The following is a 26,293-nucleotide window of genomic DNA, read 5'->3' as shown; positions in this document are numbered from 1 at the left end:
TAGTGTGACTTCAATGGAAGCTTTTCCTAGAGCTTCTTCAGCTTACAAACAACCTCTCTTAGGTACCACAGTAGGTAGTTGTGGCCGAGTGGTTAAGGCGATGGACTAGAAATCCATTGGGGTTTCCCCGCGCAGGTTCAAATCCTGCCGACTACGTTCTGCTTTGATCATTTTCAATCATGTGTTGTTTTTTTGAATTCTCCTGAGTCAATTGGCACAAAGCTCACTGCTACCTCAAGTCACAAATCTACTTAACCTTTTCCATGTCTCAAAGGTAAGCCTAACCCATGTGTAGTTGTGGCCGAGTGGTTAAGGCGATGGACTCGAAATCCATTAGGGTCTCCCTGCGCAGGTTCAAATCCTGCCAACTACGGCATGTTCTTGGACAGTTCTGCAAAGGTCTGACTTTATGAATTCAACAGGCGCATTCCTTACGCTTTAAATCTTCATTTGCAGCTTTCTCTCCAGCAAAGAAAACAAAGGCCAGCAGTGGCATAACCAAATCTCATTACACTAGTACTAAAGGCCAGCAGTGTATTGGATTTTCTGACACTGTACATATACAGCTATGAAACTGGAGAACCTAAGCAGAAGAAGGGCAGCACAATCTTTAAGGCAATAGCTAACATTTCCAGGCTACTTCTTAGGCGCAAATTTAAGATGTTCCCTACAAAATAGAGCTTTGAATTTAGATCTACTTTATCGGTCTACATCAAACACGTTCTTGTTTATGTCTCTCTAGCTGGTATTTTCCATGGGTTGTTGGTGGTATCGTGGTGAAAATAGTTGCCTTCCAAACAATAGAAAAGCATTGCTAAAATTGAGCAGACACAGACCTGTCATCCGGCCCGCTTTTCTCCAATCAGCTTACAGACCCCTGGTGATGGTAATTGAAGCTGCCTGTGTGAAAGGGTCCTTAAAGAGACAATTCTTAATTATGTCCCTGCTGCCCCCTGTGGTGGGGCAATATATTCAAGAATCAGCAGAAGAAAGCACAGATCAACAGAGTGAATAAAGCAAAAGCAGGGAGATATTTGCATTGCAAGTCTTCGAATCATCGTCTTCTAAAGAATAGGAGCTTTATACCCTGCTTCCCTACTGGAATTATGCCTTCACTGTTGGTCAGGAGATCACTCCACCCCAACAGTGCAGGCATAAATCGGTGTGCTCAGGAAGGCACCCAGCAGAGGGACATGGTCCATACAAAGGGTGCCAGAACTTTGTCGAAAGACGGGCTGTGGGTCCAAGACAGTAGAGCGTTCGGGGCATTAGGGTGGTAGGTCTGAACTGAAAAAGCAAAGCCTTGCACTTCAAAGTTAGCCTCTTCCATGTGGTCAAGGTAGGCCATATAGACATGATTGTAGTTGTGGCCGAGTGGGTAAGGCAATGGATTTGAACTCTATTGTGGGGTCTCTCTGCTCCAGCTTCATAATCCTGCCAACTACAGTCTGTTCTTGGATTGTCTAAATGGGGGTCTCCCTGCACAGGTTAAAATCTTGCCAACTATACGGTCTGTTCTTGGATTGTCCCATGAAGATATGACTCTCAGCAGTTATGGTTCCTGTACTGCAAGTGGCTTGTGTTATTGTCATGGACAACATATGCACTCTTGCTTCAGGTTAGGAATGCCCACAGTACAGAAGTGTCTTCTTTTCTCTAAAGAAGTGGCTTGGATTAGTTGCAAAGCATTTTTCAACCTAAAATGTACACAGAGCACACAGGTGTGGGAAGGTTGGAGCACATAGAGCAAGGATGAAGGAATATTAGCCATCTCCAGGTAGTAGAACTTCCAGTGGGATGGTTTTTCATCATATAAGCATTTCCTCAGGTTTCCAGACCAGAGTCTTTTCATGCCACAAGCCAAAAGTTTAGAACGTATGGTACTATGTTTTTCACAAATACTGAAAAGTTCTATTTTTATAAGCTGAATGTATAATGCCTTTCTGTGGGCATTTGTCAGTCTGTTCTTTAGTCATTCAAACACTATGGAAGACTTGCCCTCCACCACAAGACGTGTGCTTAGATCTTCACCTTATACTTAGTGTGACTTCAATGGAAGTTTTTCCTAGAGCTTCTTCAGCTTACAAACAACCTCTCTGAAGTACCACAGTAGGTAGTCGTGGCCGAGTGGTTAAGGCGATGGACTAGAAATCCATTGGGGTTTCCCCGTGCAGGTTCAAATCCTGCCGACTATGTTCTGCTTTGATCATTTTCAATCATGTGTTGTTTTTTTGAATTCTCCTGAGTCAATTGGCACAAAGCTCACTGCTACCTCAAGTCACAAATCTACTTAACCTTTTCCATGTCTCAAAGGTAAGCCTAACCCATGTGTAGTTGTGGCCGAGTGGTTAAGGCGATGGACTTGAAATCCATTAGGGTCTCCCTGCGCAGGTTCAAATCCTGCCAACTACGGAATGTTCTTGGACAGTTCTGCAAAGGTCTGACTTTATGAATTCAACAGGCGCATTCCTTACGCTTCAAATCTTCATTTGCAGCTTTCTCTCCAGCAAAGAAAACAAAGGCCAGCAGTGGCATAACCAAATCTCATTACACTAGTACTAAAGGCCAGCAGTGTATTAGATTTTCTGACACTGTACATATACAGCTATGAAACTGCAGAACCTAAGCAGAAGAAGGGCAGCACAATCTTTAAGGCAATAGCTAACATTTCCAGGCTACTTCTTAGGCGCAAATTTAAGATGTTCCCTACAAAATAGAGCTTTGAATTTAGATCTACTTTATCGGTCTACATCAAACACGTTCTTGTTTATGTCTCTCTAGCTGGTATTTTCCATGGGTTGTTGGTGGTATCGTGGTGAAAATAGTTGCCTTCCAAACAATAGAAAAGCATTGCTAAAATTGAGCAGACACAGACCTGTCATCCGGCCCGCTTTTCTCCAATCAGCTTACAGACCCCTGGTGATGGTAATTGAAGCTGCCTGTGTGAAAGGGTCCTTAAAGAGACAATTCTTAATTATGTCCCTGCTGCCCCCTGTGGTGGGGCAATATATTCAAGAATCAGCAGAAGAAAGCACAGATCAACAGAGTGAATAAAGCAAAAGCAGGGAGATACTTGCATTGCAAGTCTTCGAATCATCGTCTTCTAAAGAATAGGAGCTTTATACCCTGCTTCTCTACTGGAATTATGCCTTCACTGTTGGTCAGGAGATCACTCCACCCCAACAGTGCAGGCATAAATCGGTGTGCTCAGGAAGGCACCCAGCAGAGGGACATGGTCCATACAAAGGGTGCCAGAACTTTGTCGAAAGACGGGCTGTGGGTCCAGGACAGTAGAGCGTTCGGGGCATTAGGGTGGTAGGTCTGAACTGAAAAAGCAAAGCCTTGCACTTCAAAGTTAGCCTCTTCCATGTGGTCAAGGTAGGCCATATAGACATGATTGTAGTTGTGGCCGAGTGGGTAAGGCAATGGATTTGAACTCTATTGTGGGGTCTCTCTGCTCCAGCTTCATAATCCTGCCAACTACAGTCTGTTCTTGGATTGTCTAAATGGGGGTCTCCCTGCACAGGTTAAAATCTTGCCAACTATACGGTCTGTTCTTGGATTGTCCCATGAAGATATGACTCTCAGCAGTTATGGTTCCTGTACTGCAAGTGGCTTGTGTTATTGTCATGGACAACATATGCACTCTTGCTTCAGGTTAGGAATGCCCACAGTACAGAAGTGTCTTCTTTTCTCTAAAGAAGTGGCTTGGATTAGTTGCAAAGCATTTTTCAACCTAAAATGTACACAGAGCACACAGGTGTGGGAAGGTTGGAGCACATAGAGCAAGGATGAAGGAATATTAGCCATCTCCAGGTAGTAGAACTTCCAGTGGGATGGTTTGTCATCATATAAGCATTTCCTCAGGTTTCCAGACCAGAGTCTTTTCATGCCACAAGCCAAAAGTTTAGAACGTATGGTACTATGTTTTTCACAAATACTGAAAAGTTCTATTTTTATAAGCTGAATGTATAATGCCTTTCTGTGGGCATTTGTCCGTCTGTTCTTTAGTCATTCAAACACTATGGAAGACTTGCCCTCCACCACAAGACGTGTGCTTAGATCTTCACCTTATACTTAGTGTGACTTCAATGGAAGTTTTTCCTAGAGCTTCTTCAGCTTACAAACAACCTCTCTTAGGTACCACAGTAGGTAGTCGTGGCCGAGTGGTTAAGGCGATGGACTAGAAATCCATTGGTGTTTCCCCGCGCAGGTTCAAATCCTGCCGACTACGTTCTGCTTTGATCATTTTCAATCATGTGTTGTTTTTTTGAATTCTCCTGAGTCAATTGGCACAAAGCTCACTGCTACCTCAAGTCACAAATCTACTTAACCTTTTCCATGTCTCAAAGGTAAGCCTAACCCATGTGTAGTTGTGGCCGAGTGGTTAAGGCGATGGACTTGAAATCCATTAGGGTCTCCCTGCGCAGGTTCAAATCCTGCCAACTACGGAATGTTCTTGGACAGTTCTGCAAAGGTCTGACTTTATGAATTCAACAGGCGCATTCCTTACGCTTCAAATCTTCATTTGCAGCTTTCTCTCCAGCAAAGAAAACAAAGGCCAGCAGTGGCATAACCAAATCTCATTACACTAGTACTAAAGGCCAGCAGTGTATTAGATTTTCTGACACTGTACATATACAGCTATGAAACTGCAGAACCTAAGCAGAAGAAGGGCAGCACAATCTTTAAGGCAATAGCTAACATTTCCAGGCTACTTCTTAGGCGCAAATTTAAGATGTTCCCTACAAAATAGAGCTTTGAATTTAGATCTACTTTATCGGTCTACATCAAACACGTTCTTGTTTATGTCTCTCTAGCTGGTATTTTCCATGGGTTGTTGGTGGTATCGTGGTGAAAATAGTTGCCTTCCAAACAATAGAAAAGCATTGCTAAAATTGAGCAGACACAGACCTGTCATCCGGCCCGCTTTTCTCCAATCAGCTTACAGACCCCTGGTGATGGTAATTGAAGCTGCCTGTGTGAAAGGGTCCTTAAAGAGACAATTCTTAATTATGTCCCTGCTGCCCCCTGTGGTGGGGCAATATATTCAAGAATCAGCAGAAGAAAGCACAGATCAACAGAGTGAATAAAGCAAAAGCAGGGAGATACTTGCATTGCAAGTCTTCGAATCATCGTCTTCTAAAGAATAGGAGCTTTATACCCTGCTTCTCTACTGGAATTATGCCTTCACTGTTGGTCAGGAGATCACTCCACCCCAACAGTGCAGGCATAAATCGGTGTGCTCAGGAAGGCACCCAGCAGAGGGACATGGTCCATACAAAGGGTGCCAGAACTTTGTCGAAAGACGGGCTGTGGGTCCAGGACAGTAGAGCGTTCGGGGCATTAGGGTGGTAGGTCTGAACTGAAAAAGCAAAGCCTTGCACTTCAAAGTTAGCCTCTTCCATGTGGTCAAGGTAGGCCATATAGACATGATTGTAGTTGTGGCCGAGTGGGTAAGGCAATGGATTTGAACTCTATTGTGGGGTCTCTCTGCTCCAGCTTCATAATCCTGCCAACTACAGTCTGTTCTTGGATTGTCTAAATGGGGGTCTCCCTGCACAGGTTAAAATCTTGCCAACTATACGGTCTGTTCTTGGATTGTCCCATGAAGATATGACTCTCAGCAGTTATGGTTCCTGTACTGCAAGTGGCTTGTGTTATTGTCATGGACAACATATGCACTCTTGCTTCAGGTTAGGAATGCCCACAGTACAGAAGTGTCTTCTTTTCTCTAAAGAAGTGGCTTGGATTAGTTGCAAAGCATTTTTCAACCTAAAATGTACACAGAGCACACAGGTGTGGGAAGGTTGGAGCACATAGAGCAAGGATGAAGGAATATTAGCCATCTCCAGGTAGTAGAACTTCCAGTGGGATGGTTTGTCATCATATAAGCATTTCCTCAGGTTTCCAGACCAGAGTCTTTTCATGCCACAAGCCAAAAGTTTAGAACGTATGGTACTATGTTTTTCACAAATACTGAAAAGTTCTATTTTTATAAGCTGAATGTATAATGCCTTTCTGTGGGCATTTGTCCGTCTGTTCTTTAGTCATTCAAACACTATGGAAGACTTGCCCTCCACCACAAGACGTGTGCTTAGATCTTCACCTTATACTTAGTGTGACTTCAATGGAAGTTTTTCCTAGAGCTTCTTCAGCTTACAAACAACCTCTCTTAGGTACCACAGTAGGTAGTCGTGGCCGAGTGGTTAAGGCGATGGACTAGAAATCCATTGGTGTTTCCCCGCGCAGGTTCAAATCCTGCCGACTACGTTCTGCTTTGATCATTTTCAATCATGTGTTGTTTTTTTGAATTCTCCTGAGTCAATTGGCACAAAGCTCACTGCTACCTCAAGTCACAAATCTACTTAACCTTTTCCATGTCTCAAAGGGAAGCCTAACCCATGTGTAGTTGTGGCCGAGTGGTTAAGGCGATGGACTCGAAATCCATTAGGGTCTCCCTGCGCAGGTTCAAATCCTGCCAACTACGGCATGTTCTTGGACAGTTCTGCAAAGGTCTGACTTTATGAATTCAACAGGCGCATTCCTTACGCTTCAAATCTTCATGTGCAGCTTTCTCTCCAGCAAAGAAAACAAAGGCCAGCAGTGGCATAACCAAATCTCATTACAGTAGTACTAAAGGCCAGCAGTGTATTGGATTTTCTGACACTGTACATATACAGCTATGAAACTGGAGAACCTAAGCAGAAGAAGGGCAGCACAATCTTTAAGGCAATAGCTAACATTTCCAGGCTACTTCTTAGGCGCAAATTTAAGATGTTCCCTACAAAATAGAGCTTTGAATTTAGATCTACTTTATCGGTCTACATCAAACACGTTCTTGTTTATGTCTCTCTAGCTGGTATTTTCCATGGGTTGTTGGTGGTATCGTGGTGAAAATAGTTGCCTTCCAAACAATAGAAAAGCATTGCTAAAATTGAGCAGACACAGACCTGTCATCCGGCCCGCTTTTCTCCAATCAGCTTACAGACCCCTGGTGATGGTAATTGAAGCTGCCTGTGTGAAAGGGTCCTTAAAGAGACAATTCTTAATTATGTCCCTGCTGCCCCCTGTGGTGGGGCAATATATTCAAGAATCAGCAGAAGAAAGCACAGATCAACAGAGTGAATAAAGCAAAAGCAGGGAGATATTTGCATTGCAAGTCTTCGAATCATCGTCTTCTAAAGAATAGGAGCTTTATACCCTGCTTCCCTACTGGAATTATGCCTTCACTGTTGGTCAGGAGATCACTCCACCCCAACAGTGCAGGCATAAATCGGTGTGCTCAGGAAGGCACCCAGCAGAGGGACATGGTCCATACAAAGGGTGCCAGAACTTTGTCGAAAGACGGGCTGTGGGTCCAAGACAGTAGAGCGTTCGGGGCATTAGGGTGGTAGGTCTGAACTGAAAAAGCAAAGCCTTGCACTTCAAAGTTAGCCTCTTCCATGTGGTCAAGGTAGGCCATATAGACATGATTGTAGTTGTGGCCGAGTGGGTAAGGCAATGGATTTGAACTCTATTGTGGGGTCTCTCTGCTCCAGCTTCATAATCCTGCCAACTACAGTCTGTTCTTGGATTGTCTAAATGGGGGTCTCCCTGCACAGGTTAAAATCTTGCCAACTATACGGTCTGTTCTTGGATTGTCCCATGAAGATATGACTCTCAGCAGTTATGGTTCCTGTACTGCAAGTGGCTTGTGTTATTGTCATGGACAACATATGCACTCTTGCTTCAGGTTAGGAATGCCCACAGTACAGAAGTGTCTTCTTTTCTCTAAAGAAGTGGCTTGGATTAGTTGCAAAGCATTTTTCAACCTAAAATGTACACAGAGCACACAGGTGTGGGAAGGTTGGAGCACATAGAGCAAGGATGAAGGAATATTAGCCATCTCCAGGTAGTAGAACTTCCAGTGGGATGGTTTTTCATCATATAAGCATTTCCTCAGGTTTCCAGACCAGAGTCTTTTCATGCCACAAGCCAAAAGTTTAGAACGTATGGTACTATGTTTTTCACAAATACTGAAAAGTTCTATTTTTATAAGCTGAATGTATAATGCCTTTCTGTGGGCATTTGTCAGTCTGTTCTTTAGTCATTCAAACACTATGGAAGACTTGCCCTCCACCACAAGACGTGTGCTTAGATCTTCACCTTATACTTAGTGTGACTTCAATGGAAGTTTTTCCTAGAGCTTCTTCAGCTTACAAACAACCTCTCTGAAGTACCACAGTAGGTAGTCGTGGCCGAGTGGTTAAGGCGATGGACTAGAAATCCATTGGTGTTTCCCCGCGCAAGTTCAAATCCTGCCGACTACGTTCTGCTTTGATCATTTTCAATCATGTGTTGTTTTTTTGAATTCTCCTGAGTCAATTGGCACAAAGCTCACTGCTACCTCAAGTCACAAATCTACTTAACCTTTTCCATGTCTCAAAGGGAAGCTTAACCCATGTGTAGTTGTGGCCGAGTGGTTAAGGCGATGGACTCGAAATCCATTAGGGTCTCCCTGCGCAGGTTCAAATCCTGCCAACTACGGCATGTTCTTGGACAGTTCTGCAAAGGTCTGACTTTATGAATTCAACAGGCGCATTCCTTACGCTTCAAATCTTCATGTGCAGCTTTCTCTCCAGCAAAGAAAACAAAGGCCAGCAGTGGCATAACCAAATCTCATTACACTAGTACTAAAGGCCAGCAGTGTATTGGATTTTCTGACACTGTACATATACAGCTATGAAACTGGAGAACCTAAGCAGAAGAAGGGCAGCACAATCTTTAAGGCAATAGCTAACATTTCCAGGCTACTTCTTAGGCGCAAATTTAAGATGTTCCCTACAAAATAGAGCTTTGAATTTAGATCTACTTTATCGGTCTACATCAAACACGTTCTTGTTTATGTCTCTCTAGCTGGTATTTTCCATGGGTTGTTGGTGGTATCGTGGTGAAAATAGTTGCCTTCCAAACAATAGAAAAGCATTGCTAAAATTGAGCAGACACAGACCTGTCATCCGGCCCGCTTTTCTCCAATCAGCTTACAGACCCCTGGTGATGGTAATTGAAGCTGCCTGTGTGAAAGGGTCCTTAAAGAGACAATTCTTAATTATGTCCCTGCTGCCCCCTGTGGTGGGGCAATATATTCAAGAATCAGCAGAAGAAAGCACAGATCAACAGAGTGAATAAAGCAAAAGCAGGGAGATATTTGCATTGCAAGTCTTCGAATCATCGTCTTCTAAAGAATAGGAGCTTTATACCCTGCTTCCCTACTGGAATTATGCCTTCACTGTTGGTCAGGAGATCACTCCACCCCAACAGTGCAGGCATAAATCGGTGTGCTCAGGAAGGCACCCAGCAGAGGGACATGGTCCATACAAAGGGTGCCAGAACTTTGTCGAAAGACGGGCTGTGGGTCCAAGACAGTAGAGCGTTCGGGGCATTAGGGTGGTAGGTCTGAACTGAAAAAGCAAAGCCTTGCACTTCAAAGTTAGCCTCTTCCATGTGGTCAAGGTAGGCCATATAGACATGATTGTAGTTGTGGCCGAGTGGGTAAGGCAATGGATTTGAACTCTATTGTGGGGTCTCTCTGCTCCAGCTTCATAATCCTGCCAACTACAGTCTGTTCTTGGATTGTCTAAATGGGGGTCTCCCTGCACAGGTTAAAATCTTGCCAACTATACGGTCTGTTCTTGGATTGTCCCATGAAGATATGACTCTCAGCAGTTATGGTTCCTGTACTGCAAGTGGCTTGTGTTATTGTCATGGACAACATATGCACTCTTGCTTCAGGTTAGGAATGCCCACAGTACAGAAGTGTCTTCTTTTCTCTAAAGAAGTGGCTTGGATTAGTTGCAAAGCATTTTTCAACCTAAAATGTACACAGAGCACACAGGTGTGGGAAGGTTGGAGCACATAGAGCAAGGATGAAGGAATATTAGCCATCTCCAGGTAGTAGAACTTCCAGTGGGATGGTTTGTCATCATATAAGCATTTCCTCAGGTTTCCAGACCAGAGTCTTTTCATGCCACAAGCCAAAAGTTTAGAACGTATGGTACTATGTTTTTCACAAATACTGAAAAGTTCTATTTTTATAAGCTGAATGTATAATGCCTTTCTGTGGGCATTTGTCCGTCTGTTCTTTAGTCATTCAAACACTATGGAAGACTTGCCCTCCACCACAAGACGTGTGCTTAGATCTTCACCTTATACTTAGTGTGACTTCAATGGAAGTTTTTCCTAGAGCTTCTTCAGCTTACAAACAACCTCTCTGAAGTACCACAGTAGGTAGTCGTGGCCGAGTGGTTAAGGCGATGGACTAGAAATCCATTGGGGTTTCCCCGTGCAGGTTCAAATCCTGCCGACTATGTTCTGCTTTGATCATTTTCAATCATGTGTTGTTTTTTTGAATTCTCCTGAGTCAATTGGCACAAAGCTCACTGCTACCTCAAGTCACAAATCTACTTAACCTTTTCCATGTCTCAAAGGTAAGCCTAACCCATGTGTAGTTGTGGCCGAGTGGTTAAGGCGATGGACTCGAAATCCATTAGGGTCTCCCTGCGCAGGTTCAAATCCTGCCAACTACAGAATGTTCTTGGACAGTTCTGCAAAGGTCTGACTTTATGAATTCAACAGGCGCATTCCTTACGCTTCAAATCTTCATTTGCAGCTTTCTCTCCAGCAAAGAAAACAAAGGCCAGCAGTGGCATAACCAAATCTCATTACACTAGTACTAAAGGCCAGCAGTGTATTAGATTTTCTGACACTGTACATATACAGCTATGAAACTGCAGAACCTAAGCAGAAGAAGGGCAGCACAATCTTTAAGGCAATAGCTAACATTTCCAGGCTACTTCTTAGGCGCAAATTTAAGATGTTCCCTACAAAATAGAGCTTTGAATTTAGATCTACTTTATCGGTCTACATCAAACACGTTCTTGTTTATGTCTCTCTAGCTGGTATTTTCCATGGGTTGTTGGTAGTATCGTGGTGAAAATAGTTGCCTTCCAAACAATAGAAAAGCATTGCTAAAATTGAGCAGACACAGACCTGTCATCCGGCCCGCTTTTCTCCAATCAGCTTACAGACCCCTGGTGATGGTAATTGAAGCTGCCTGTGTGAAAGGGTCCTTAAAGAGACAATTCTTAATTATGTCCCTGCTGCCCCCTGTGGTGGGGCAATATATTCAAGAATCAGCAGAAGAAAGCACAGATCAACAGAGTGAATAAAGCAAAAGCAGGGAGATACTTGCATTGCAAGTCTTCGAATCATCGTCTTCTAAAGAATAGGAGCTTTATACCCTGCTTCTCTACTGGAATTATGCCTTCACTGTTGGTCAGGAGATCACTCCACCCCAACAGTGCAGGCATAAATCGGTGTGCTCAGGAAGGCACCCAGCAGAGGGACATGGTCCATACAAAGGGTGCCAGAACTTTGTCGAAAGACGGGCTGTGGGTCCAGGACAGTAGAGCGTTCGGGGCATTAGGGTGGTAGGTCTGAACTGAAAAAGCAAAGCCTTGCACTTCAAAGTTAGCCTCTTCCATGTGGTCAAGGTAGGCCATATAGACATGATTGTAGTTGTGGCCGAGTGGGTAAGGCAATGGATTTGAACTCTATTGTGGGGTCTCTCTGCTCCAGCTTCATAATCCTGCCAACTACAGTCTGTTCTTGGATTGTCTAAATGGGGGTCTCCCTGCACAGGTTAAAATCTTGTCAACTATACGGTCTGTTCTTGGATTGTCCCATGAAGATATGACTCTCAGCAGTTATGGTTCCTGTACTGCAAGTGGCTTGTGTTATTGTCATGGACAACATATGCACTCTTGCTTCAGGTTAGGAATGCCCACAGTACAGAAGTGTCTTCTTTTCTCTAAAGAAGTGGCTTGGATTAGTTGCAAAGCATTTTTCAACCTAAAATGTACACAGAGCACACAGGTGTGGGAAGGTTGGAGCACATAGAGCAAGGATGAAGGAATATTAGCCATCTCCAGGTAGTAGAACTTCCAGTGGGATGGTTTGTCATCATATAAGCATTTCCTCAGGTTTCCAGACCAGAGTCTTTTCATGCCACAAGCCAAAAGTTTAGAACGTATGGTACTATGTTTTTCACAAATACTGAAAAGTTCTATTTTTATAAGCTGAATGTATAATGCCTTTCTGTGGGCATTTGTCCGTCTGTTCTTTAGTCATTCAAACACTATGGAAGACTTGCCCTCCACCACAAGACGTGTGCTTAGATCTTCACCTTATACTTAGTGTGACTTCAATGGAAGTTTTTCCTAGAGCTTCTTCAGCTTACAAACAACCTCTCTTAGGTACCACAGTAGGTAGTCGTGGCCGAGTGGTTAAGGCGATGGACTAGAAATCCATTGGTGTTTCCCCGCGCAGGTTCAAATCCTGCCGACTACGTTCTGCTTTGATCATTTTCAATCATGTGTTGTTTTTTTGAATTCTCCTGAGTCAATTGGCACAAAGCTCACTGCTACCTCAAGTCACAAATCTACTTAACCTTTTCCATGTCTCAAAGGGAAGCTTAACCCATGTGTAGTTGTGGCCGAGTGGTTAAGGCGATGGACTCGAAATCCATTAGGGTCTCCCTGCGCAGGTTCAAATCCTGCCAACTACGGCATGTTCTTGGACAGTTCTGCAAAGGTCTGACTTTATGAATTCAACAGGCGCATTCCTTACGCTTCAAATCTTCATGTGCAGCTTTCTCTCCAGCAAAGAAAACAAAGGCCAGCAGTGGCATAACCAAATCTCATTACACTAGTACTAAAGGCCAGCAGTGTATTGGATTTTCTGACACTGTACATATACAGCTATGAAACTGGAGAACCTAAGCAGAAGAAGGGCAGCACAATCTTTAAGGCAATAGCTAACATTTCCAGGCTACTTCTTAGGCGCAAATTTAAGATGTTCCCTACAAAATAGAGCTTTGAATTTAGATCTACTTTATCGGTCTACATCAAACACGTTCTTGTTTATGTCTCTCTAGCTGGTATTTTCCATGGGTTGTTGGTGGTATCGTGGTGAAAATAGTTGCCTTCCAAACAATAGAAAAGCATTGCTAAAATTGAGCAGACACAGACCTGTCATCCGGCCCGCTTTTCTCCAATCAGCTTACAGACCCCTGGTGATGGTAATTGAAGCTGCCTGTGTGAAAGGGTCCTTAAAGAGACAATTCTTAATTATGTCCCTGCTGCCCCCTGTGGTGGGGCAATATATTCAAGAATCAGCAGAAGAAAGCACAGATCAACAGAGTGAATAAAGCAAAAGCAGGGAGATATTTGCATTGCAAGTCTTCGAATCATCGTCTTCTAAAGAATAGGAGCTTTATACCCTGCTTCCCTACTGGAATTATGCCTTCACTGTTGGTCAGGAGATCACTCCACCCCAACAGTGCAGGCATAAATCGGTGTGCTCAGGAAGGCACCCAGCAGAGGGACATGGTCCATACAAAGGGTGCCAGAACTTTGTCGAAAGACGGGCTGTGGGTCCAAGACAGTAGAGCGTTCGGGGCATTAGGGTGGTAGGTCTGAACTGAAAAAGCAAAGCCTTGCACTTCAAAGTTAGCCTCTTCCATGTGGTCAAGGTAGGCCATATAGACATGATTGTAGTTGTGGCCGAGTGGGTAAGGCAATGGATTTGAACTCTATTGTGGGGTCTCTCTGCTCCAGCTTCATAATCCTGCCAACTACAGTCTGTTCTTGGATTGTCTAAATGGGGGTCTCCCTGCACAGGTTAAAATCTTGCCAACTATACGGTCTGTTCTTGGATTGTCCCATGAAGATATGACTCTCAGCAGTTATGGTTCCTGTACTGCAAGTGGCTTGTGTTATTGTCATGGACAACATATGCACTCTTGCTTCAGGTTAGGAATGCCCACAGTACAGAAGTGTCTTCTTTTCTCTAAAGAAGTGGCTTGGATTAGTTGCAAAGCATTTTTCAACCTAAAATGTACACAGAGCACACAGGTGTGGGAAGGTTGGAGCACATAGAGCAAGGATGAAGGAATATTAGCCATCTCCAGGTAGTAGAACTTCCAGTGGGATGGTTTGTCATCATATAAGCATTTCCTCAGGTTTCCAGACCAGAGTCTTTTCATGCCACAAGCCAAAAGTTTAGAACGTATGGTACTATGTTTTTCACAAATACTGAAAAGTTCTATTTTTATAAGCTGAATGTATAATGCCTTTCTGTGGGCATTTGTCCGTCTGTTCTTTAGTCATTCAAACACTATGGAAGACTTGCCCTCCACCACAAGACGTGTGCTTAGATCTTCACCTTATACTTAGTGTGACTTCAATGGAAGTTTTTCCTAGAGCTTCTTCAGCTTACAAACAACCTCTCTTAGGTACCACAGTAGGTAGTCGTGGCCGAGTGGTTAAGGCGATGGACTAGAAATCCATTGGGGTTTCCCCGCGCAGGTTCAAATCCTGCCGACTACGTTCTGCTTTGATCATTTTCAATCATGTGTTGTTTTTTTGAATTCTCCTGAGTCAATTGGCACAAAGCTCACTGCTACCTCAAGTCACAAATCTACTTAACCTTTTCCATGTCTCAAAGGGAAGCCTAACCCATGTGTAGTTGTGGCCGAGTGGTTAAGGCGATGGACTCGAAATCCATTAGGGTCTTCCTGCGCAGGTTCAAATCCTGCCAACTACGGCATGTTCTTGGACAGTTCTGCAAAGGTCTGACTTTATGAATTCAACAGGCGCATTCCTTACGCTTCAAATCTTCATGTGCAGCTTTCTCTCCAGCAAAGAAAACAAAGGCCAGCAGTGGCATAACCAAATCTCATTACAGTAGTACTAAAGGCCAGCAGTGTATTGGATTTTCTGACACTGTACATATACAGCTATGAAACTGGAGAACCTAAGCAGAAGAAGGGCAGCACAATCTTTAAGGCAATAGCTAACATTTCCAGGCTACTTCTTAGGCGCAAATTTAAGGTGTTCCCTACAAAATAGAGCTTTGAATTTAGATCTACTTTATCGGTCTACATCAAACACGTTCTTGTTTATGTCTCTCTAGCTGGTATTTTCCATGGGTTGTTGGTGGTATCGTGGTGAAAATAGTTGCCTTCCAAACAATAGAAAAGCATTGCTAAAATTGAGCAGACACAGACCTGTCATCCGGCCCGCTTTTCTCCAATCAGCTTACAGACCCCTGGTGATGGTAATTGAAGCTGCCTGTGTGAAAGGGTCCTTAAAGAGACAATTCTTAATTATATCCCTGCTGCCCCCTGTGGTGGGGCAATATATTCAAGAATCAGCAGAAGAAAGCACAGATCAACAGAGTGAATAAAGCAAAAGCAGGGAGATATTTGCATTGCAAGTCTTCGAATCATCGTCTTCTAAAGAATAGGAGCTTTATACCCTGCTTCCCTACTGGAATTATGCCTTCACTGTTGGTCAGGAGATCACTCCACCCCAACAGTGCAGGCATAAATCGGTGTGCTCAGGAAGGCACCCAGCAGAGGGACATGGTCCATACAAAGGGTGCCAGAACTTTGTCGAAAGACGGGCTGTGGGTCCAAGACAGTAGAGCGTTCGGGGCATTAGGGTGGTAGGTCTGAACTGAAAAAGCAAAGCCTTGCACTTCAAAGTTAGCCTCTTCCATGTGGTCAAGGTAGGCCATATAGACATGATTGTAGTTGTGGCCGAGTGGGTAAGGCAATGGATTTGAACTCTATTGTGGGGTCTCTCTGCTCCAGCTTCATAATCCTGCCAACTACAGTCTGTTCTTGGATTGTCTAAATGGGGGTCTCCCTGCACAGGTTAAAATCTTGCCAACTATACGGTCTGTTCTTGGATTGTCCCATGAAGATATGACTCTCAGCAGTTATGGTTCCTGTACTGCAAGTGGCTTGTGTTATTGTCATGGACAACATATGCACTCTTGCTTCAGGTTAGGAATGCCCACAGTACAGAAGTGTCTTCTTTTCTCTAAAGAAGTGGCTTGGATTAGTTGCAAAGCATTTTTCAACCTAAAATGTACACAGAGCACACAGGTGTGGGAAGGTTGGAGCACATAGAGCAAGGATGAAGGAATATTAGCCATCTCCAGGTAGTAGAACTTCCAGTGGGATGGTTTTTCATCATATAAGCATTTCCTCAGGTTTCCAGACCAGAGTCTTTTCATGCCACAAGCCAAAAGTTTAGAACGTATGGTACTATGTTTTTCACAAATACTGAAAAGTTCTATTTTTATAAGCTGAATGTATAATGCCTTTCTGTGGGCATTTGTCCGTCTGTTCTTTAGTCATTCAAACACTATGGAAGACTTGCCCTCCACCACAAGACGTGTGCTTAGATCTTCACCTTATACTTAGTGTGACTTCAATGGAAGTTTTTCCTAGAGCTTCTTCAGCTTACAAACAACCTCTCTTAGGTACCACAGTAGGTAGTCGTGGCCGAGTGGTTAAGGCGATGGACTAGAAATCCATTGGGGTTTCCCCGTGCAGGTTCAAATCCTGCCGACTATGTTCTGCTTTGATCATTTTCAATCATGTGTTGTTTTTTTGAATTCTCCTGAGTCAATTGGCACAAAGCTCACTGCTACCTCAAGTCACAAATCTACTTAACCTTTTCCATGTCTCAAAGGGAAGCCTAACCCATGTGTAGTTGTGGCCGAGTGGTTAAGGCGATGGACTCGAAATCCATTAGGGTCTCCCTGCGCAGGTTCAAATCCTGCCAACTACGGCATGTTCTTGGACAGTTCTGCAAAGGTCTGACTTTATGAATTCAACAGGCGCATTCCTTACGCTTCAAATCTTCATGTGCAGCTTTCTCTCCAGCAAAGAAAACAAAGGCCAGCAGTGGCATAACCAAATCTCATTACACTAGTACTAAAGGCCAGCAGTGTATTGGATTTTCTGACACTGTACATATACAGCTATGAAACTGGAGAACCTAAGCAGAAGAAGGGCAGCACAATCTTTAAGGCAATAGCTAACATTTCCAGGCTACTTCTTAGGCGCAAATTTAAGATGTTCCCTACAAAATAGAGCTTTGAATTTAGATCTACTTTATCGGTCTACATCAAACACGTTCTTGTTTATGTCTCTCTAGCTGGTATTTTCCATGGGTTGTTGGTGGTATCGTGGTGAAAATAGTTGCCTTCCAAACAATAGAAAAGCATTGCTAAAATTGAGCAGACACAGACCTGTCATCCGGCCCGCTTTTCTCCAATCAGCTTACAGACCCCTGGTGATGGTAATTGAAGCTGCCTGTGTGAAAGGGTCCTTAAAGAGACAATTCTTAATTATGTCCCTGCTGCCCCCTGTGGTGGGGCAATATATTCAAGAATCAGCAGAAGAAAGCACAGATCAACAGAGTGAATAAAGCAAAAGCAGGGAGATACTTGCATTGCAAGTCTTCGAATCATCGTCTTCTAAAGAATAGGAGCTTTATACCCTGCTTCCCTACTGGAATTATGCCTTCACTGTTGGTCAGGAGATCACTCCACCCCAACAGTGCAGGCATAAATCGGTGTGCTCAGGAAGGCACCCAGCAGAGGGACATGGTCCATACAAAGGGTGCCAGAACTTTGTCGAAAGACGGGCTGTGGGTCCAGGACAGTAGAGCGTTCGGGGCATTAGGGTGGTAGGTCTGAACTGAAAAAGCAAAGCCTTGCACTTCAAAGTTAGCCTCTTCCATGTGGTCAAGGTAGGCCATATAGACATGATTGTAGTTGTGGCCGAGTGGGTAAGGCAATGGATTTGAACTCTATTGTGGGGTCTCTCTGCTCCAGCTTCATAATCCTGCCAACTACAGTCTGTTCTTGGATTGTCTAAATGGGGTCTCCCTGCACAGGTTAAAATCTTGCCAACTATACGGTCTGTTCTTGGATTGTCCCATGAAGATATGACTCTCAGCAGTTATGGTTCCTGTACTGCAAGTGGCTTGTGTTATTGTCATGGACAACATATGCACTCTTGCTTCAGGTTAGGAATGCCCACAGTACAGAAGTGTCTTCTTTTCTCTAAAGAAGTGGCTTGGATTAGTTGCAAAGCATTTTTCAACCTAAAATGTACACAGAGCACACAGGTGTGGGAAGGTTGGAGCACATAGAGCAAGGATGAAGGAATATTAGCCATCTCCAGGTAGTAGAACTTCCAGTGGGATGGTTTGTCATCATATAAGCATTTCCTCAGGTTTCCAGACCAGAGTCTTTTCATGCCACAAGCCAAAAGTTTAGAACGTATGGTACTATGTTTTTCACAAATACTGAAAAGTTCTATTTTTATAAGCTGAATGTATAATGCCTTTCTGTGGGCATTTGTCCGTCTGTTCTTTAGTCATTCAAACACTATGGAAGACTTGCCCTCCACCACAAGACGTGTGCTTAGATCTTCACCTTCTACTTAGTGTGACTTCAATGGAAGTTTTTCCTTGAGCTTTTTCAGCTTACAAACAACCTCTCTTAGGTACCACAGTAGGTAGTCGTGGCCGAGTGGTTAAGGCGATGGACTAGAAATCCATTGGGGTTTCCCCGCGCAGGTTCAAATCCTGCCGACTACGTTCTGCTTTGATCATTTTCAATCATGTGTTGTTTTTTTGAATTCTCCTGAGTCAATTGGCACAAAGCTCACTGCTACCTCAAGTCACAAATCTACTTAACCTTTTCCATGTCTCAAAGGTAAGCCTAACCCATGTGTAGTTGTGGCCGAGTGGTTAAGGCGATGGACTCGAAATCCATTAGGGTCTCCCTGCGCAGGTTCCAATCCTGCCAACTACGGCATGTTCTTGGACAGTTCTGCAAAGGTCTGACTTTATGAATTCAACAGGCGCATTCCTTACGCTTCAAATCTTCATTTGCAGCTTTCTCTCCAGCAAAGAAAACAAAGGCCAGCAGTGGCATAACCAAATCTCATTACACTAGTACTAAAGGCCAGCAGTGTATTGGATTTTCTGACACTGTACATATACAGCTATGAAACTGGAGAACCTAAGCAGAAGAAGGGCAGCACAATCTTTAAGGCAATAGCTAACATTTCCAGGCTACTTCTTAGGCGCAAATTTAAGATGTTCCCTACAAAATAGAGCTTTGAATTTAGATCTACTTTATCGGTCTACATCAAACACGTTCTTGTTTATGTCTCTCTAGCTGGTATTTTCCATGGGTTGTTGGTGGTATCGTGGTGAAAATAGTTGCCTTCCAAACAATAGAAAAGCATTGCTAAAATTGAGCAGACACAGACCTGTCATCCGGCCCGCTTTTCTCCAATCAGCTTACAGACCCCTGGTGATGGTAATTGAAGCTGCCTGTGTGAAAGGGTCCTTAAAGAGACAATTCTTAATTATGTCCCTGCTGCCCCCTGTGGTGGGGCAATATATTCAAGAATCAGCAGAAGAAAGCACAGATCAACAGAGTGAATAAAGCAAAAGCAGGGAGATACTTGCATTGCAAGTCTTCGAATCATCGTCTTCTAAAGAATAGGAGCTTTATACCCTGCTTCCCTACTGGAATTATGCCTTCACTGTTGGTCAGGAGATCACTCCACCCCAACAGTGCAGGCATAAATCGGTGTGCTCAGGAAGGCACCCAGCAGAGGGACATGGTCCATACAAAGGGTGCCAGAACTTTGTCGAAAGACGGGCTGTGGGTCCAGGACAGTAGAGCGTTCGGGGCATTAGGGTGGTAGGTCTGAACTGAAAAAGCAAAGCCTTGCACTTCAAAAGTTAGCCTCTTCCATGTGGTCAAGGTAGGCCATATAGACATGATTGTAGTTGTGGCCGAGTGGGTAAGGCAATGGATTTGAACTCTATTGTGGGGTCTCTCTGCTCCAGCTTCATAATCCTGCCAACTACAGTCTGTTCTTGGATTGTCTAAATGGGGGTCTCCCTGCACAGGTTAAAATCTTGCCAACTATACGGTCTGTTCTTGGATTGTCCCATGAAGATATGACTCTCAGCAGTTATGGTTCCTGTACTGCAAGTGGCTTGTGTTATTGTCATGGACAACATATGCACTCTTGCTTCAGGTTAGGAATGCCCACAGTACAGAAGTGTCTTCTTTTCTCTAAAGAAGTGGCTTGGATTAGTTGCAAAGCATTTTTCAACCTAAAATGTACACAGAGCACACAGGTGTGGGAAGGTTGGAGCACATAGAGCAAGGATGAAGGAATATTAGCCATCTCCAGGTAGTAGAACTTCCAGTGGGATGGTTTTTCATCATATAAGCATTTCCTCAGGTTTCCAGACCAGAGTCTTTTCATGCCACAAGCCAAAAGTTTAGAACGTATGGTACTATGTTTTTCACAAATACTGAAAAGTTCTATTTTTATAAGCTGAATGTATAATGCCTTTCTGTGGGCATTTGTCCGTCTGTTCTTTAGTCATTCAAACACTATGGAAGACTTGCCCTCCACCACAAGACGTGTGCTTAGATCTTCACCTTATACTTAGTGTGACTTCAATGGAAGTTTTTCCTAGAGCTTCTTCAGCTTACAAACAACCTCTCTTAGGTACCACAGTAGGTAGTCGTGGCCGAGTGGTTAAGGCGATGGACTAGAAATCCATTGGGGTTTCCCCGCGCAGGTTCAAATCCTGCCGACTACGTTCTGCTTTGATCATTTTCAATCATGTGTTGTTTTTTGAATTCTCCTGAGTCAATTGGCACAAAGCTCACTGCTACCTCATGTCTCAAAGGTAAGCCTAACCCATGTGTAGTTGTGGCCGAGTGGTTAAGGCGATGGACTCGAAATCCATTAGGGTCTCCCTGCGCAGGTTCAAATCCTGCCAACTACGGCATGTTCTTGGACAGTTCTGCAAAGGTCTGACTTTATGAATTCAACAGGCGCATTCCTTACGCTTCAAATCTTCATTTGCAGCTTTCTCTCCAGCAAAGAAAACAAAGGCCAGCAGTGGCATAACCAAATCTCATTACACTAGTACTAAAGGCCAGCAGTGTATTGGATTTTCTGACACTGTACATATACAGCTATGAAACTGGAGAACCTAAGCAGAAGAAGGGCAGCACAATCTTTAAGGCAATAGCTAACATTTCCAGGCTACTTCTTAGGCGCAAATTTAAGATGTTCCCTACAAAATAGAGCTTTGAATTTAGATCTACTTTATCGGTCTACATCAAACACGTTCTTGTTTATGTCTCTCTAGCTGGTATTTTCCATGGGTTGTTGGTGGTATCGTGGTGAAAATAGTTGCCTTCCAAACAATAGAAAAGCATTGCTAAAATTGAGCAGACACAGACCTGTCATCCGGCCCGCTTTTCTCCAATCAGCTTACAGACCCCTGGTGATGGTAATTGAAGCTGCCTGTGTGAAAGGGTCCTTAAAGAGACAATTCTTAATTATGTCCCTGCTGCCCCCTGTGGTGGGGCAATATATTCAAGAATCAGCAGAAGAAAGCACAGATCAACAGAGTGAATAAAGCAAAAGCAAAAGCAGGGAGATACTTGCATTGCAAGTCTTCGAATCATCGTCTTCTAAAGAATAGGAGCTTTATACCCTGCTTCCCTACTGGAATTATGCCTTCACTGTTGGTCAGGAGATCACTCCACCCCAACAGTGCAGGCATAAATCGGTGTGCTCAGGAAGGCACCCAGCAGAGGGACATGGTCCATACAAAGGGTGCCAGAACTTTGTCGAAAGACGGGCTGTGGGTCCAGGACAGTAGAGCGTTCGGGGCATTAGGGTGGTAGGTCTGAACTGAAAAAGCAAAGCCTTGCACTTCAAAGTTAGCCTCTTCCATGTGGTCAAGGTAGGCCATATAGACATGATTGTAGTTGTGGCCGAGTGGGTAAGGCAATGGATTTGAACTCTATTGTGGGGTCTCTCTGCTCCAGCTTCATAATCCTGCCAACTACAGTCTGTTCTTGGATTGTCTAAATGGGGGTCTCCCTGCACAGGTTAAAATCTTGCCAACTATACGGTCTGTTCTTGGATTGTCCCATGAAGATATGACTCTCAGCAGTTATGGTTCCTGTACTGCAAGTGGCTTGTGTTATTGTCATGGACAACATATGCACTCTTGCTTCAGGTTAGGAATGCCCACAGTACAGAAGTGTCTTCTTTTCTCTAAAGAAGTGGCTTGGATTAGTTGCAAAGCATTTTTCAACCTAAAATGTACACAGAGCACACAGGTGTGGGAAGGTTGGAGCACATAGAGCAAGGATGAAGGAATATTAGCCATCTCCAGGTAGTAGAACTTCCAGTGGGATGGTTTTTCATCATATAAGCATTTCCTCAGGTTTTCAGACCAGAGTCTTTTCATGCCACAAGCCAAAAGTTTAGAACGTATGGTACTATGTTTTTCACAAATACTGAAAAGTTCTATTTTTATAAGCTGAATGTATAATGCCTTTCTGTGGGCATTTGTCCGTCTGTTCTTTAGTCATTCAAACACTATGGAAGACTTGCCCTCCACCACAAGACGTGTGCTTAGATCTTCACCTTATACTTAGTGTGACTTCAATAGAAGTTTTTCCTAGAGCTTTTTCAGCTTACAAACAACCTCTCTTAGGTACCACAGTAGGTAGTCGTGGCCGAGTGGTTAAGGCGATGGACTAGAAATCCATTGGGGTTTCCCCGCGCAGGTTCAAATCCTGCCGACTACGTTCTGCTTTGATCATTTTCAATCATGTGTTGTTTTTTTTAATTCTCCTGAGTCAATTGGCACAAAGCTCACTGCTACCTCAAGTCACAAATCTACTTAACCTTTTCCATGTCTCAAAGGTAAGCCTAACCCATGTGTAGTTGTGGCCGAGTGGTTAAGGCGATGGACTCGAAATCCATTAGGGTCTCCCTGCGCAGGTTCAAATCCTGCCAACTACGGCATGTTCTTGGACAGTTCTGCAAAGGTCTGACTTTATGAATTCAACAGGTGCATTCCTTACGCTTCAAATCTTCATTTGCAGCTTTCTCTCCAGCAAAGAAAACAAAGGCCAGCAGTGGCATAACCAAATCTCATTACACTAGTACTAAAGGCCAGCAGTGTATTGGATTTTCTGACACTGTACATATACAGCTATGAAACTGGAGAACCTAAGCAGAAGAAGGGCAGCACAATCTTTAAGGCAATAGCTAACATTTCCAGGCTACTTCTTAGGCGCAAATTTAAGATGTTCCCTACAAAATAGAGCTTTGAATTTAGATCTACTTTATCGGTCTACATCAAACACGTTCTTGTTTATGTCTCTCTAGCTGGTATTTTCCATGGGTTGTTGGTGGTATCGTGGTGAAAATAGTTGCCTTCCAAACAATAGAAAAGCATTGCTAAAATTGAGCAGACACAGACCTGTCATCCGGCCCGCTTTTCTCCAATCAGCTTACAGACCCCTGGTGATGGTAATTGAAGCTGCCTGTGTGAAAGGGTCCTTAAAGAGACAATTCTTAATTATGTCCCTGCTGCCCCCTGTGGTGGGGCAATATATTCAAGAATCAGCAGAAGAAAGCACAGATCAACAGAGTGAATAAAGCAAAAGCAGGGAGATACTTGCATTGCAAGTCTTCGAATCATCGTCTTCTAAAGAATAGGAGCTTTATACCCTGCTTCCCTACTGGAATTATGCCTTCACTGTTGGTCAGGAGATCACTCCACCCCAACAGTGCAGGCATAAATCGGTGTGCTCAGGAAGGCACCCAGCAGAGGGACATGGTCCATACAAAGGGTGCCAGAACTTTGTCGAAAGACGGGCTGTGGGTCCAGGACAGTAGAGCGTTCGGGGCATTAGGGTGGTAGGTCTGAACTGAAAAAGCAAAGCCTTGCACTTCAAAGTTAGCCTCTTCCATGTGGTCAAGGTAGGCCATATAGACATGATTGTAGTTGTGGCCGAGTGGGTAAGGCAATGGATTTGAACTCTATTGTGGGGTCTCTCTGCTCCAGCTTCATAATCCTGCCAACTACAGTCTGTTCTTGGATTGTCTAAATGGGGGTCTCCCTGCACAGGTTAAAATCTTGCCAACTATACGGTCTGTTCTTGGATTGTCCCATGAAGATATGACTCTCAGCAGTTATGGTTCCTGTACTGCAAGTGGCTTGTGTTATTGTCATGGACAACATATGCACTCTTGCTTCAGGTTAGGAATGCCCACAGTACAGAAGTGTCTTCTTTTCTCTAAAGAAGTGGCTTGGATTAGTTGCAAAGCATTTTTCAACCTAAAATGTACACAGAGCACACAGGTGTGGGAAGGTTGGAGCACATAGAGCAAGGATGAAGGAATATTAGCCATCTCCAGGTAGTAGAACTTCCAGTGGGATGGTTTTTCATCATATAAGCATTTCCTCAGGTTTCCAGACCAGAGTCTTTTCATGCCACAAGCCAAAAGTTTAGAACGTATGGTACTATGTTTTTCACAAATACTGAAAAGTTCTATTTTTATAAGCTGAATGTATAATGCCTTTCTGTGGGCATTTGTCCATCTGTTCTTTAGTCATTCAAACACTATGGAAGACTTGCCCTCCACCACAAGACGTGTGCTTAGATCTTCACCTTCTACTTAGTGTGACTTCAATGGAAGCTTTTCCTAGAGCTTCTTCAGCTTACAAACAACCTCTCTTAGGTACCACAGTAGGTAGTCGTGGCCGAGTGGTTAAGGCGATGGACTAGAAATCCATTGGGGTTTCACCGCGCATGTTCAAATCCAGCCGACTACGTTCTGCTTTGATCATTTTCAATCATGTGTTGTTTTTTTGAATTCTCCTGAGTCAATTGGCACAAAGCTCACTGCTACCTCAAGTCACAAATCTACTTAACCTTTTCCATGTCTCAAAGGTAAGCCTAACCCATGTGTAGTTGTGGCCGAGTGGTTAAGGCGATGGACTCGAAATCCATTAGGGTCTCCCTGCGCAGGTTCAAATCCTGCCAACTACAGCATGTTCTTGGACAGTTCTGCAAAGGTCTGACTTTATGAATTCAACAGGCGCATTCCTTACGCTTTAAATCTTCATTAGCAGCTTTCTCTCCAGCAAAGAAAACAAAGGCCAGCAGTGGCATAACCAAATCTCATTACACTAGTACTAAAGGCCAGCAGTGTATTGGATTTTCTGACACTGTACATATACAGCTATGAAACTGGAGAACCTAAGCAGAAGAAGGGCAGCACAATCTTTAAGGCAATAGCTAACATTTCCAGGCTACTTCTTAGGCGCAAATTTAAGATGTTCCCTACAAAATAGAGCTTTGAATTTAGATCTACTTTATCGGTCTACATCAAACACGTTCTTGTTTATGTCTCTCTAGCTGGTATTTTCCATGGGTTGTTGGTGGTATCGTGGTGAAAATAGTTGCCTTCCAAACAATAGAAAAGCATTGCTAAAATTGAGCAGACACAGACCTGTCATCCGGCCCGCTTTTCTCCAATCAGCTTACAGACCCCTGGTGATGGTAATTGAAGCTGCCTGTGTGAAAGGGTCCTTAAAGAGACAATTCTTAATTATGTCCCTGCTGCCCCCTGTGGTGGGGCAATATATTCAAGAATCAGCAGAAGAAAGCACAGATCAACAGAGTGAATAAAGCAAAAGCAGGGAGATACTTGCATTGCAAGTCTTCGAATCATCGTCTTCTAAAGAATAGGAGCTTTATACCCTGCTTCCCTACTGGAATTATGCCTTCACTGTTGGTCAGGAGATCACTCCACCCCAACAGTGCAGGCATAAATCGGTGTGCTCAGGAAGGCACCCAGCAGAGGGACATGGTCCATACAAAGGGTGCCAGAACTTTGTCGAAAGACGGGCTGTGGGTCCAGGACAGTAGAGCGTTCGGGGCATTAGGGTGGTAGGTCTGAACTGAAAAAGCAAAGCCTTGCACTTCAAAGTTAGCCTCTTCCATGTGGTCAAGGTAGGCCATATAGACATGATTGTAGTTGTGGCCGAGTGGGTAAGGCAATGGATTTGAACTCTATTGTGGGGTCTCTCTGCTCCAGCTTCATAATCCTGCCAACTACAGTCTGTTCTTGGATTGTATAAATGGGGTCTCCCTGCACAGGTTAAAATCTTGCCAACTATACGGTCTGTTCTTGGATTGTCCCATGAAGATATGACTCTCAGCAGTTATGGTTCCTGTACTGCAAGTGGCTTGTGTTATTGTCATGGACAACATATGCACTCTTGCTTCAGGTTAGGAATGCCCACAGTACAGAAGTGTCTTCTTTTCTCTAAAGAAGTGGCTTGGATTAGTTGCAAAGCATTTTTCAACCTAAAATGTACACAGAGCACACAGGTGTGGGAAGGTTGGAGCACATAGAGCAAGGATGAAGGAATATTAGCCATCTCCAGGTAGTAGAACTTCCAGTGGGATGGTTTTTCATCATATAAGCATTTCCTCAGGTTTCCAGACCAGAGTCTTT

The 26,293-nt window shown here is 43.8% G+C and overlaps 15 non-coding genes across 15 annotated transcripts; all 15 read left to right on the top strand.

Annotated features, from left to right (window-relative positions):
• Positions 1-291: 291 nt before the first annotated feature.
• On the top strand, positions 292-373 carry TRNAS-CGA (transfer RNA serine (anticodon CGA)). Its single transcript has one exon. It is a non-coding gene; the product is annotated as a tRNA-Ser (tRNA).
• A 6,035-nt stretch (positions 374-6,408) lies between these two features.
• Positions 6,409-6,490, top strand: TRNAS-CGA (transfer RNA serine (anticodon CGA)). The gene has a single exon. It is a non-coding gene; the product is annotated as a tRNA-Ser (tRNA).
• Positions 6,491-8,447: 1,957 nt separating this feature from the next.
• TRNAS-CGA (transfer RNA serine (anticodon CGA)) lies at positions 8,448-8,529 on the top strand. Its single transcript has one exon. It is a non-coding gene; the product is annotated as a tRNA-Ser (tRNA).
• A 1,957-nt stretch (positions 8,530-10,486) lies between these two features.
• Positions 10,487-10,568, top strand: TRNAS-CGA (transfer RNA serine (anticodon CGA)). The gene has a single exon. It is a non-coding gene; the product is annotated as a tRNA-Ser (tRNA).
• Positions 10,569-12,525: 1,957 nt separating this feature from the next.
• On the top strand, positions 12,526-12,607 carry TRNAS-CGA (transfer RNA serine (anticodon CGA)). Its single transcript has one exon. It is a non-coding gene; the product is annotated as a tRNA-Ser (tRNA).
• A 1,740-nt stretch (positions 12,608-14,347) lies between these two features.
• TRNAS-AGA (transfer RNA serine (anticodon AGA)) lies at positions 14,348-14,429 on the top strand. Its single transcript has one exon. It is a non-coding gene; the product is annotated as a tRNA-Ser (tRNA).
• Positions 14,430-14,564: 135 nt separating this feature from the next.
• TRNAS-CGA (transfer RNA serine (anticodon CGA)) lies at positions 14,565-14,646 on the top strand. The gene has a single exon. It is a non-coding gene; the product is annotated as a tRNA-Ser (tRNA).
• Positions 14,647-16,603: 1,957 nt separating this feature from the next.
• On the top strand, positions 16,604-16,685 carry TRNAS-CGA (transfer RNA serine (anticodon CGA)). Its single transcript has one exon. It is a non-coding gene; the product is annotated as a tRNA-Ser (tRNA).
• A 1,739-nt stretch (positions 16,686-18,424) lies between these two features.
• On the top strand, positions 18,425-18,506 carry TRNAS-AGA (transfer RNA serine (anticodon AGA)). The gene has a single exon. It is a non-coding gene; the product is annotated as a tRNA-Ser (tRNA).
• Positions 18,507-18,641: 135 nt separating this feature from the next.
• On the top strand, positions 18,642-18,723 carry TRNAS-CGA (transfer RNA serine (anticodon CGA)). Its single transcript has one exon. It is a non-coding gene; the product is annotated as a tRNA-Ser (tRNA).
• Positions 18,724-20,464: 1,741 nt separating this feature from the next.
• Positions 20,465-20,546, top strand: TRNAS-AGA (transfer RNA serine (anticodon AGA)). The gene has a single exon. It is a non-coding gene; the product is annotated as a tRNA-Ser (tRNA).
• A 107-nt stretch (positions 20,547-20,653) lies between these two features.
• On the top strand, positions 20,654-20,735 carry TRNAS-CGA (transfer RNA serine (anticodon CGA)). Its single transcript has one exon. It is a non-coding gene; the product is annotated as a tRNA-Ser (tRNA).
• A 1,746-nt stretch (positions 20,736-22,481) lies between these two features.
• Positions 22,482-22,563, top strand: TRNAS-AGA (transfer RNA serine (anticodon AGA)). Its single transcript has one exon. It is a non-coding gene; the product is annotated as a tRNA-Ser (tRNA).
• Positions 22,564-22,698: 135 nt separating this feature from the next.
• TRNAS-CGA (transfer RNA serine (anticodon CGA)) lies at positions 22,699-22,780 on the top strand. Its single transcript has one exon. It is a non-coding gene; the product is annotated as a tRNA-Ser (tRNA).
• Positions 22,781-24,737: 1,957 nt separating this feature from the next.
• Positions 24,738-24,819, top strand: TRNAS-CGA (transfer RNA serine (anticodon CGA)). The gene has a single exon. It is a non-coding gene; the product is annotated as a tRNA-Ser (tRNA).
• The last annotated feature ends 1,474 nt before the right edge of the window (positions 24,820-26,293 follow it).

The sequence above is a fragment of the Lithobates pipiens genome, unplaced genomic scaffold, assembly GCF_037356315.1.
Source record: "Lithobates pipiens isolate NorthernLeopardFrog02 unplaced genomic scaffold, aLitPip1_a1.2 Scaffold_18, whole genome shotgun sequence".
NCBI classification, from domain to species: domain Eukaryota; kingdom Metazoa; phylum Chordata; class Amphibia; order Anura; family Ranidae; genus Lithobates; species Lithobates pipiens.
Note: the sequence above shows the minus strand (reverse complement) of the source record. Positions and strands in the feature narration are given on the sequence as shown.